The sequence below is a fragment of the Macrobrachium rosenbergii genome, chromosome 51 (genome assembly GCF_040412425.1).
Source record: "Macrobrachium rosenbergii isolate ZJJX-2024 chromosome 51, ASM4041242v1, whole genome shotgun sequence".
NCBI lineage: Eukaryota > Metazoa > Arthropoda > Malacostraca > Decapoda > Palaemonidae > Macrobrachium > Macrobrachium rosenbergii.
The window spans coordinates 36,851,565-36,864,882 of record NC_089791.1 but is presented as its reverse complement, the minus strand read 5'-3'; the positions used below and the strand labels follow the sequence as shown (position 1 = coordinate 36,864,882).

The 13,318-nt window shown below is 37.7% G+C and overlaps 1 long non-coding RNA gene across 4 annotated transcripts in view; it reads left to right on the top strand.

Annotated features, from left to right (window-relative positions):
* LOC136833318 (uncharacterized) overlaps window positions 1-12,203 on the top strand; it is a 436,806-nt gene extending 424,603 nt beyond the window's left edge. For all 4 annotated transcript variants that reach the window (XR_010851420.1, XR_010851421.1, XR_010851418.1 and 1 more), the window contains one exon: window positions 9,836-12,203. This is a non-coding gene — a long non-coding RNA (uncharacterized lncRNA). The remainder of the gene's footprint in view (window positions 1-9,835) is intronic.
* Window positions 12,204-13,318: the final 1,115 nt, after the last annotated feature.

Below are 13,318 nucleotides of genomic sequence, written 5' to 3'. Positions count from 1 at the left end.
TTACTGTTGTTGACCTCTTAATTTATCATAACTTTCCAGCATCTCTCTCTCTCTCTCTCTCTCTCTCTCTCTCTCTCTCTCTCTCATCGTTCGTTGATTATTCAAAGGCCTTCATGTCGAAGGAAAATGTACTTTTCCAGGATCTTTCTATTAATCTGTGTTCTTCGTATAATCACTGTCGACAGCTTCTGTTGAATTCAGCCTCCGTTCGGGATTTTCTGCCTAATGTTAATTATGGCCCGCTGTTTTCTCTAGTCTAATGCTACTAACAGACATCTCCGTCGGGTTTTGGCTGAGTAGCCAACAGAGCTCTTTTGAAGAATTCCGAAATCCCCACAGAGCTTAAGACCTACATAGTGTAGCAGTCTTTTGCTTCTTTTTCCTCCCGGGAGCAAAGGTCTTCTCGGAATTAATGATGTCGTCTCGTTAGAGCTGTATCATTCTTACGGGATACGAGGGGAATCCCCTCTGGCAATTATTTTCCCGTTGACGTTAACGAATGGAGGACGGTAACCCCGCTGAAAGATGGAAAAATGCTGATCGTAAATTAATTACCGGTGAAATAGCTTTTACCGTCAAATTAAAACTGTTTCCGTGGAATATTTTGAAAAATTCTGCTCTTTGATTTGAAGCTTCATTTCTGTTCTATTATATTTGCAAATTTATTCCCTCAGTTAGGATAAACAAATAATTTGATCGTATTTTTGATTGATTTTCATAGATTTTCGTTATTAATTATAGCCTCTACAGCTAGCACTATAAAAATTTTGGTCTAGAATTACATATATTCATATCTATATCTCTGTCTATATCTATATGATATATATATGTATATATATACATATATCTATATATATAGATATATAGATATAGATATTCTAGGTTCAAATTTCTATTGTGCTAGCTGTAGAGGCTATAATTAATAACGAAGATCTATGAAAATCATGGAAAATACGATCAGATAATTTGTTTGTCTTAACCGGGGAAAAAAATTAGCTGATATAATAGAATAGAAACGGAGCTTCAAATTAAAGAGCAGAATGATCAAAACTGGAATGAAACGTAATTCTGCGATACAAACACAAACTTTAAAATTAAGTAAGCACAGAGTGAAACTTTTTTTGGGGGTGTTAAAGCTCTCAACAGGTTTTAAAAGAAAATCTTCGCCACAAAACCAAGAATTTTTCCATATGACTAAAGCGTTCACACTCTTCCCATCAATGTTCCCAACAGGCAAGTGTGAAAATTTTTTAAAACTGAGCTAGACAGGCATTCAGATTTACACACACACACACACACATATATATATATATATATAAATATATATATATATATATATATATATATATATATATGTATATATATATACATATATATATATATATATATATATATATATATATATATACATGCCTTTTCTAACCACTCAAAGACTCAAAGGCTTCAAAATTACAGGGCATTTATAAATTATTTTTAAAACAACTTAGTGCACAAGGAATATTTCATCTGAAAGAGGTATTGAGCAACTTGATATAAATCTGAGTTTATAAGTAGAGCTCTTCAAAACGCAAGGAAAACGTATTATGCAGTCGAAGAAAAAGAACGCTTTCCTTAGGATGATGGACGTCTTATATACATAAAACAACGCTTCTGTGTATACTTGCCTCAGAGATTGTAATATTGTCATTGTGTGTAGAGTATGTTAATTGTTAACAGGACAAACTTACTAATATTCCAAAAGTTTCCTGGAACAGTAATAATTCATTAATTTCAGTGGTACATAGTTTTTCCAGTTTTTCATGTTTTTTTTTTTTATTTAGGTCTCTCCTTTGTTTCACTCTTAATCGTTGTGGTTGTGACATCACGCCATTGAAAGACGTTGTATTTCTGAAGATTCCTAGTTTGTCCCCTCAGCCAATCAGGGGCTGTTTTCGCCTCCTCTGTGAAAGGGGTATCACCGACGTCTGTGATTGACAGTGGCCTGTTTTAAGTCATTCTGCTGAGAACTGTAAACGATGTGAAAATAGTCTCTTACTATAAAACACTTTAAAGGTTTTATGTGAGTGACTGAATAGTCTGCTTTTGTTACGTGTCTGAGTACATGAGTCCTTTTTGAGAGTAAGGAAAAAATTATTCTTATCTGTTTCTTGCGCCAGATGGAAAGTAAGACCTTGCTTCTTTTTACTTTTGTTTGCCCGGTTTGTATTAATCTGTGTCATTTTTCCAGCATAGTTGCAGGAATAATGCCTTTTATAGTCTCAAGTGCATAACCTGAGAGTTTTTAACGGCCAAAATGCCCTTGCATGCTGGCGTGTGATTTCCAAGATTAGTTGTATAAGGAATGGAGTGGTTTAGAAACTTGCAAAGGGGGATAATATTAGTGCAGAAAGTTAATGGGTTTATTAAGCAGATAATACACATTTATTAGTGAAAGTGACATCATTAATGGCTTCCTCGCCCAGTAATAAATTTGATGGAAATAACTAGTTTACCAGTTTGTGCTGCGGTTATCAGTGACTTGCTTGCTTGTATACTTTTCGAGCTACATTTAAAACCAAATGCCCGTCAGCCTCTGTTGAACTTTGGTTTGCTTTGACTTTAAACTTGCAGTAATCAGATGATTCTTTTAATTATTAGTTCATCTCATTATGAAATTAGAAGTTTTTCAGTTTTAGTCCGTAGAAGTTTAAGGACAATCACTGATGTTTTCTTACAACAATGCATTACTGGTTTTACCTTACTTATTTCAACTACTGACATGTGAGCTTACCTTTTTATTTTATATCTGGTTTTATTCTCTCTTGCTGTATTTTTATTATGTGGGCATTTAAATTTGCCTTATTGCAATAAAATGAAGTAGAAATGTTTTCAAAATAGCACAGATAAAATTGCTGAGGTTTAGCTTCTTAAGATTTTACGTTTTCTATTGTTGCTATAATTAAAGAAAATGGCAGTATAATATTTAGGTAACGAAAATAAAGCCAATTTTCTCTCTCTCTCTCTCTCTCTCTCTCTCTCTCTCTCTCTCTCTCTCTCTCTCTCTCTCTCTCCTCTCCGTTTGTGACCTTAGGCAAGGTCGTTATCTTGTATGTTCAGCCATAGGAATTGTAGAAAGTCGCTTGTGAAATCAAGAAATCTAAATCCATAAGGTCAAAAGCTGTGAGATAAGATTTACCTCTTTCCAGTCCATATATTCTTTACAGCCATGTAAAATGTTTCACCTTTTTATCTTAATTCATCATGTTACGCTATTCATGTCTAAGGCCACAAAAAAAAAAACCCACGCCTGGGACGGCAGCAGCTTAAGCGTAATTGTGGCCAAGCCCGCTTACTTCTATGTGTAGAGAAATTCCTGCATGGGAGGTGGATAAGACTTCATCAGAACTAAGACTTGTTGAAAAATTTGCGTCTTCCAGCTTGAAGAGATTAATACTATATTCTTGATGTCGTACATGCGGATCAACAGAGTACAGATCTAAATTCCTGTATATTACCCTCATCACAAAGGTAAAATGTAGGGCCTTATTGTGCCACTTATAAAGTTAAAATGAATCCCTACACGTGTGTTTTCATTGGACAGGTGTAATTGTTGCTGCCAAAGTTTCTGTTAATAGCCTCTTCTTTTCGAGGAGGTCGTCAGTTTTTCTCTCTATATATCCTAGACATGTCTGTGATTTCTTGTTTAGCATTATCCAAGAATATATGTAGACCCCACACCCACCATGTAGTCCTTTAAATCTTCATTTGAGGTTTCATTTATTATTTCACCATTTATGTTATCATAGTCTGTTTAAGAGGTCTTCCAGCTATTTATATAATTTATAAGTTGATATTTTGTCTATTAAGAGTTTATTAAGCAATCAGATTATGATACATTAACTTCCCGGTTGGTGAACATCGGCTTTTATCATGTAATATGACAATGTTTTTTTTTTTTTTTTATCGCAACTATTTGTGAGTCAGGGTGAAGCAGAATGCTCTGTTGTCATTGATTTGTTATGAAAATGTCTCCCAGTTTTTCAGCGATATGTTGTGTAATTGATTTCCTTAGACGCTGGCAAACGCCATGTAAGCGTGCTTTTAGACTGCTCACTGCAGTGTCCGGCCTGCTTATATTATCACTGCTCACATGCATTGTCATTTCATTGGATGTATGGGCAAGGTATATTAGCAGTATGTTATTTTGTGAAATGCTACCTTCCTGTGCCTGGGTGTTTTGGTTTATAAGTCAAATTACAGGGTGTCTGGAGTTTAAATTACCCTCTTATTCGGGGCTTTTGCTGCATATTGTTCATGAAGAATTATCTCATTAGTAGTTGGTAAACGGTAAGGGATATTGACAACTCGTTGCGGCTTTAATTTAAACGACGAACATGTCAGAATTTTAGTCTTATTTTTGGCTGTCGTGTTAATGACTTGGTACATTAAATGTGTCAACTCATTAACACAACAACCAAAAATAAGATTAAAATTCTGACATACCCGTCGTTTAAATTAAAGCCGCAACAAGTTATATCAATATCCTTTACCGTTTACCAACTACAAACATTAAAATAATCACATACTGTGTGTACACAGAATATGACAAAACAGAAGAAATACAAATTTTATATTTCCTCTATTTTGTCATATTCTGTGTACACACGGTATGTGGTTATTTTAATGTTTTCATCATTATGAATGCTTTTGCAATTAAGCAAAATAAAATTATATGTTCTGTTTTCCTTGTGTGTGTTGTAAGATTGTAGTTTTTTCTTGTAGCCGAAATCTGTTCTTCATAATTATAGTAAGGCCATGTCTTGATTTAATTGTGTTATTGTCATATTTAATTTTATTTGGTTGCTTAGTGTATGCCATATACACTTTTCATTACATCACCCACTGAAAGACTGATAAACATATTAACACTATATTTTTTTTATTGACATGAGGTATCAGTCACGAATTTTATGTGAGTAACTAGCCGAAAAACTTATTCATTAGTTTTCATAAACAAATTCAAAACGTGAAATAATATTGAAATAGTGTAACCCCCTCCTTTGCATGGTTATATTCTGGAAAGATGCTCAGGTGAATACTTTGAAGCCTCCTGGTTGGCCGACTGGAGAAAAGTTATAACTTTCCAGACTCCTTGGCTCTGACGCGTTAGGGAAGGTACCTTAGGGGTAATTTAACGCCACGTCGGCATTTTGCCCCGGTGTTACCGGCGGTTGCTCCATGTTGGCTGGCTCAAGTAAATTTTCTTCTTTGTAAGTATATGTGTATGCTTTTTTAATCATGTTTATGCGCATGTCGATATATAATTTTAATCAAGCTAACAGAGCTGTGTGGTTTTTATGCGCAAAAGTGCTGATTTTTGCCTTAGTCGGAAAACGAATAGCGTAACCACGTCAGGTATCTTCAATTTGACTTCATTATATGATTGCAAATTGGCTTTGTCGCGAGGTGAAGGTTATTGCGGAATGTGATACGTTAGGTTAAATAATTCTCGTGTATAGTCTGTAATGATGAACGAATTAACTTAAGTCCAGAGAAGCACGATCCTGCTAAAGCTAGATTGGCTAAGACCTAGGCCAGGAGTCAAGGTAGCGACCGACTCTTCTCGAGTATTGCAGCAGGCCTAGTATTACAGTTTTTATGCTATATTAATTTTTCGAATAAGTTCGACAATTTGAGGTAGAGTACTTAAGTAGTTTTCTTGCAGGAGGTTTCGAACCACCTCGAAAATTTTTATCACTGAATTTCATGTCCTGAAAGGTGATAGCCTGATTTCCTATAATGTGTATGCTTTCCATTGAGATTTCAAGCGTTTGTAGCTGTGTAGCTACAAAGGATTGCATAATTGTGTAGGCTATATTAAGAAGGTTGAAGCAGTAATGGCTTATTAGCCTAATGCAAGTACAATGGTTTTTAATGTAAATAAATTAGCATTTAGAGGTGTATCACAAAATTTCAGATGTCATGGTTACAATTTTTGTTCGTTTCACTGCATTTAATCAGTAGGCCAGTTGCTTTCCAAGATTTTACACATCATAGCCTAAGGGTTCTAGGCTATTTTAGAATCTGTATCAGTCAGTAAGTTTGTTAAAAGTGGTAGCCAAGGTATTTTAGCTGAATGGTGAGAGGACTGTGGCAATTGGTGTTTTCTATGTTATTTTACTTTGCTTTACAAGAGTTTAAGTAATATTTTGGGTCTGGTTGCAACTGATCTTGATCACACGATTCGAATTAACGAGGGTTCTAAGCCAGCATTCACGGCAAGTCTTCACCTCCATAGTAATGATGGCAAAATTGTAACCAGTAAACACCCCAAAATACCAACATAACGTACCTTAGAGGTGCTTACTGGTTACAATTTTGCCGTATTAGCCATGGAGGTGGGGGCTGGTTGGCCACAGAATGTCGGGCTTAGACCTACCACCGCATGCTAGGTAATTCGAATCGCTTAGGTCTTCAAAGGTCAATGAAAGCTTATTACAGCCGGTCTAATAAAAATATTACTTTAAATTCTGTAAAGCAAGTAAAATAACATTGAAAAACGCCAATTGCCACAGTCTAGCTCACCGCAGACAGCCGGCTTAGAATTACCGCAGCCAAGAGTAATGTGTGATACTTGTGCGGGTAATTCTAAATATTAGCTCCGTGCCTGTTTTCAGCTTTTCAACTGGTTTTTTTCTACACTTTCAAGGGTTCTGATACTGGCGGTGCATCTGTTTGTTGTCGGCTAAATGGAATGTCCCTTCGCCATGTTTAGTACTTGTCTGGGGGTGTTGGGTACCCATACGTTAAAAAGTTATTGGACTTGCTGGACTGGGTATGAACCGTTCGAAACAGACGTACCCATGCTCTGTCTTGTGAAGATCGCGTATGGAAACCCCTTGTTGGATGGACTTCAGGGGTTAATTGCAGGTTAATTACACGAGCGCCAAAAATTAAAGGTAAATTCATAATTACCAACCAAAAAAACTGTAGAAAAAGTTGAGTTAGAAGGCAGTCGCCGCCGCAGAGCTACTATATAGTTCTACCCTTGTGCATAATTTGGCTTATGTTTCTATCCTTATATCTTCAGCTGAAAATCCTTATGGACCGAGTCAACCCTAGGAGGCAAGGTATAGAAAAGGTGATGAATGAGGGTATAGAACATAAAAGATACACCAGAATTCAGGGGACAACAGCAGCAAGGAATGAATTTCCTTCTAACCTGGGGCACTATAGATTAAAATTACAGTAAATAAGCTTATGACCTAACCTAAATTCACCCAACTTACCCAGGTCCTTACCTGGAACATAGCCTCCAGGTCCTTACCTGGAACAAAGCCTCCATCCATGTGTTGTGACGTGGTTATGTTAAAAACCTGCAATAAACTTGGCCATAAACCTTTAGCTGTGCAGGACTTCTCTCCTCACACCTTTGAAGGTTTCTTCCATGATGTGGGAAGTAGTTTCAAGTCACATGTATTTTTGGGTTAGTTAGGCTACTCATAGTGATATTGAATTTCCATCATGATGTTAAGGAGCTCTGTCTATATGCAAGTACCAAGTAGTAGCATTTAATTTCCAACTTAGAGTATAACATCAAGATTAGTTTTAGACTTTCAAGTAAACTTCAAAATGCCATGCTGAAAAGGGGTCTGTCTCAGTGATGAAGAGTACAGACTTTAGTAAACCTGAATTATCAGATAGTTCTGAGACAGTAGTGAATATGGTGATGTTAATATCATATATCCTGTATGTTCCAGTTTTAGGTGATTTTATGACTTAAGTTTCTATTGAAGATCATGAATCAGAGGAAAGGAAGCAGAAAAAGTTTTTGAGTGGAAGGCAATTGAGTATTGTTGGTAAAAAACGGGTGCTTCAAGACTTATTGCTGCTGATCAACTTTTTACAGAATTTGTCAGTGTTTGACTTCTTTTGAGAGGTTTTCCTTGATGAAATTTTTTACATAGTTGCAGAATGAAAAATATCAAGTATTTTCTTTGCAAGTCACAAGTGAAGCTGAATTTAATTTACAAACAATGGTTTCTGAGAACCGTAGATGAAGTCAGCAGTCTTGTTGCTTCAAAGCTGCTTATGAGAATTATTTAGAAGTCTACTATAAACATTAGTGCGTAAGAAGCCTGCTTCTGTGCGAGATAGGGCAGCGCTGCACATCTTGCAAGGAAGATGGTTGAGAGATGACTGGTATGCTACATGGCACGAGAGGGCAGAGAGGGGTCAGACTCTGCCTACTCTTCCCCCCTTTAGCTATTGCCCTGCTGACAGCAGCCTTTGTTCTATTTTTAACTGGATCTAGCTAGCACTTAAGAGATTTTCCCTTACATAAAGACCTTAGGTTTGTAGTTATGAAAAACACAAATTGATTAAAAATTTTTCATGTCAACAGATGATTACTGTATGTGGTGACTCAGTCTTTCCAGTTATAGAATGAGAGTTTTTGTAACAATATGTTTGCCATTTTGCAATTGAATCTCAAGAGAGAAGTGATCACTTATAAAAATTAAACCCCTTCCTAAAGCTGCAGGAAACTTTCCTTTAAGGAATCTCAAATTTAGATGAATCTGTATTGTGTAAAGGGAGGGTAGTGTTTCATCAGTACTGAAAGAGGAACTGTTCAAGGTTTGGAGTTAAGATTTTCAAACTGCCAGATGAAAATTGCATTATTTTACTCCTTGCTAAAGTACAGTAATTAATTACTAATAGGTTGTGTAATTTATTACCATAGCATTTATATATCTTAGCATTCTGGTATGATAAAGATGGTAGTACAACATAAAACTGTAGTCTTTTACATTGGAGGCTTCCTCCAAGTGTGAGGATAGCATCTCAACTCAATGGCAAGTTTGTCTCCACTCAGAAATTCCCCTATCTCCTGGTCATAATCTTGAGCAAAGGAGCAGTGACCCCTGTAACCAGCAGTACAACTAACCTGCAGATGCAAGTGAGATAGTCTCTGAACTCCCCTCGATTGTGAAGGAGACCAGCCAGCACACTCCAGCACCAATGCAAAACAAAATCTGGTTACACAAATGCGAAGGACATAGCAACCCATCACCTACTTTGTCTCCATAGTTTGTTATTTTTGTTGATCAGATCCATTTTAAACAAAAAACAACGCCATTCAGACTTTGTTTTTCAAATATCAGTGAGTGCAGCAGGAGGTTGTGAACATGGCTGAAGTATTTGAAGATGGTGAGTGAGTGGAGGGTTCCCATGTCACCCACATACTGTCAGTTAACTGCCTTGTTACCAAGTTTCTACAACCGATTTCTAGCTCGTGGTAGTTTTTATACCCAGGAAAAATGCAGATGTTGTAGGTTATTTTTTTATTTATGGAAGAGTTTGTTTTTAATTTTATCACACAATGCTTGTTAAAGCAGTTTTATCACACAATGCTTGTTTCTTTAAAAAAAAATCTTTAGTTATATGGTGTTAATGCTGAGACATATTGCATTTCTTTTGTATTTTTATCATTTAGCCTTAGGCCTCAAAGCATAAACCTTTAAATCTGTCCCCTCTCATCAGTTCTAAATATCTTTGGCCATTTTGCTTGAACTTTGGCCCTAAATTCTGTACTTCCATCAGTCAAGGCAATTGTTTGCTATTTAAGTTTTCTGAAGGTTTAAGAGGGACAAGAGTCTGGGGTTGTTGCAAGATTGATAAGAAACTGGAGAACCAGGAATTAATGCAAGTAGGGATTTGGAAAGTGTGTACAAGGGGACTAACGTGTTTTAATTTTTTTATGACTTTTGTAGTTTCATGTAACTAGAGCTCCATTACCTAATGCAAATTTTATTTTCATTGATGTACATATTCACAGTTGCTCTCTGTTTTTCAGGTAGAGAATGCTAGCCAGGAAGAGGTTTTATAATCACACTAAGTATCAAAAGCGTTCAGGTACAGTATTTTAGATTCAGACTGACTTAGAATGATGGAAATACGGTATGTGACTGTGTTGAAAAAAGAACTGAGAACAATGGAAGAATGAATTTGAAGACTGTTTTACGTAACTATCCCAATCAGTAGTGGTGGTCCCCAGGGAGGCATAAAATGCTTATATACTATGTTGATCGATAGATTTTTATCCTTTAAGTCATTTTATGTACTGAAAGTTTTACTGAATACCCAAATTTCATTTTGTGTCTCCTGGTTGGTGGTTTCTGCATGTGGAAACCTGGCGGTGGTACATATTAAAGGATTTTGCTTCCTTTCATGTAACTGTAGCATGTAGCACTACTACTGATTTAGTTTCCCACTTCTGTACATGTATAATCCCTTGACTATAAAAAATTATTTTTAAAAAATGTAGTTATCAGTGATCCAAAGTAATAAATTCTCTCCACACAGTCTTGGGCTACCCAGAATTTTGAAAAATGCTTTTATCTGATAATACATTTAGAATCCTGCAGTAACATCAGACTGACTGATGGCCTTGGTATTTTTTAGTAGACAGTGGACCTGTAATAGCATCTGCGAAGGTGTACTTATGTCTGTGCAATAATCCAAAATTGAATAGGTTTGCCTCTTGTATTGTGCCATTTTTTTTGTAGTCAAAAGCTTGATTCAACTCTTGTTGGTTTACTTTCACTTCTCTTGTGATTTGGTTGTAATAGCTTTGCTTCATTCGAGGCTCACACCCAATGAGAACAAATCTTAGTTTGTTGTAATTTTGTGTCTGGGAATACAAGCCATTGCCTTTTATGAAGTAGTATACCTCAGTGCAAGCTGAATCATTTGGTGAAACTTGGTAACAATTCAGGTATCTGGTGTAGGTTGGGGGGAGAGGTCGGCCTAGCCTCAGCAACTGTGAACTACACTTTCTTTGGCTGCAGTTGTCTTGCTTTGCTCTTGACTATTCAGTGGGAAACTCATGTTTCATGCATAGTGTTCATGTATTTTGTCCAATATAGGTTTGAGCAGTGGAAGATGTAAAGGATGTGCTGGGTATTCGCGTAAGGGGTCACATAGAGTTGGGGAGTCTTCTCACAGTTCTGCTTTGGTGCTAGAAGGGGGCTGGCTGGTCACGTGCATTAGAGAGGTTTGGCAGTAGCTCGTGAATGTGGAGGATAGGACATATGATTTCTCATCCATAGCTTGGCTCCTTGGTTTCAACCAATCATACAAATGTTCACAGAAATTTGGACCACGTATTCAAATGCTGTAAGTCGTCCTTAAAATGTTATTCAGCAGTTTTACTGCTAGGTCAGATTGTTCATCTCACAGTATGAGAGTTCTCACTAGGGCAGACTGATGTCACCCTATCTTTCTCTGTAGCATCAAACTCTTGCTTTCAGGAAGTTAGAATGGAAATAGTTGTCTCATTGTGTGCTTATGATCCTATGGAAGCAACCCCTGCTGTGTTGTTGAGCCCAGGTTGTATTCAGGAAGCATAGGAGTCTGAACAACTGCTATGGTTGCTGCTGGCTCATTGTGTTTTGGATCAGGGTAACAGATCTGCAAATCACAGTCCTGCTATTGACATGCCTAAGGGAGTTCTACATGCCAGAAGATACAGACTACGTGTCTCGGGTGCTCTCCCAACAAGTCGTCAGATGAAAGTAGTCTCAGCTGAACAGTTTGTTCCTGGCTTCCTCTTCTCACTGAAAAGTATATACCCCTGTATTAGTTGGTGGTTGAGAAGAGGCATTCTGATACACACCTTAATCAACACTGCACTCGCTAAGTCTTCCCAGGCAAGGAAGGAAATGGTGGCCACACTTGTGTTCTGGTGTTGGGAAGGGCTTCCCCAAAATTGAGACAAGGAATGTAGACTTCTTTCTTTAGGAAGAGCCAGGAGTCTTCTAAGCCCTTCCAGCCTCACTCGAGCTAGCAAGGAGAGTGAGGAGGGTTGCTGAGATAGGCAGTGCCCCTCTAGCTGTCTCAAGTAGGGATGGCTGTCATGCCTTGATTTCCAGTTTTGTTTGTGACCTAATTTCCAGGCTCTCTGGAATCTTTGTCCTTGTTAGTATAGGTGAAGAGGAGGATAATGCTTTGGAAGTTGCAGACAACCATTCTCTGGGTTTTTACAGCCTTCTCTTCTGTATGGAGGGGAACTGGTAGCTGGAGAATGGTTATCAATCTCTTTGAACGTGTAATCTGCAGTCTTGTTCAAAATATAAACAGGATATTTTGTGTTGAATGCTATCAGAGAAGACAACTTCATGCCTTTGGTGTATCTGAAGGATGCAAGCTTCCAGGCACCAGTCCATCAGTCCTCAAGGAAGTATCTGTTTGTAATGAAACAACATTTCAGACCACTCAAGTTTCTGATTTGCTAAGAATCTCACGGTCTCCTAATTCTTTTATTCATGATAAAAGTACCGCCCATGTGTTCATGTGAGTGTTAACCTGGCTGTGAGCTTGGATCCATTCCCAAGGTATAGGCTTTCTGCTTTACATAAAACTGACCCCTGTTGTACAATCTCCAAGCTATTCTTGGACATTAAAAGCACCATGTCCAATGTACTGGGTTCCTTGTAGGGGGTTAGTGCCATCAGTGCACCGCGTTCTGTGCACTGTAGGCATAACTTGGGTACTTTGCAGCATCCCTTCAGCCCTAGCTACAACCCCTTTCGTTCCATTTACTCTTATCTCCTTCCATATTCTCTTTCTTCCATCCCACTTTCCACCCATTGCTTACAATTGTTGCACAGTGCATCTGAAAGGTTTTCCTCTCGCACCTTTAATGAGAAGGGATGACTTTGCTGGGATTGTACTAATCTTTAAAGCCCAGCAGTAATGGGAGCTACTGTGGCATCATTAACCTCCAGTTAATATCGCGAAGGCAGTAATAGTTCTTCAAAGTAGCCTTTGGGTTCCATGGGTTGGTTTTGGGAGTAGGACTCATGGTATTCTGTCCAGTTTTCCCATCAAGATGACTAGAGATAATTGTATTAACATACCGCTCTCAGTCCCATCAAGCAGGTTTGGCTTAAACTTGAGCCACATAAATCGTGTTTGTACCATCCCATCTGGGTAGGCCAGGAAGTGGACATCCTGGAGTCGGCTCTCACTAGTGTCATTGGTGGAGGGATGGCCTGCCTGCAAAGGATAGTTGCTTTTCTTTGACGTTTTCAGACAGTTTCTTTTCACTTAATTATATGGAAAAAAAAAAAATACCTTTCTTTGTAAGACTAGAAGTACACACTTTGTGCCCCTGGATGCTATGACCCCTTGACACAATTGATGACCTCAGACATGACAGTGGAGTTTAAGACACCACACTCACTGCTACCAGGACACCAGGGTGGACAAAATACTGGTGGCAATGTGGGATTGAGAGTGCTTTTATGCACTAATATGTTGACTTCTGTTGATAGTG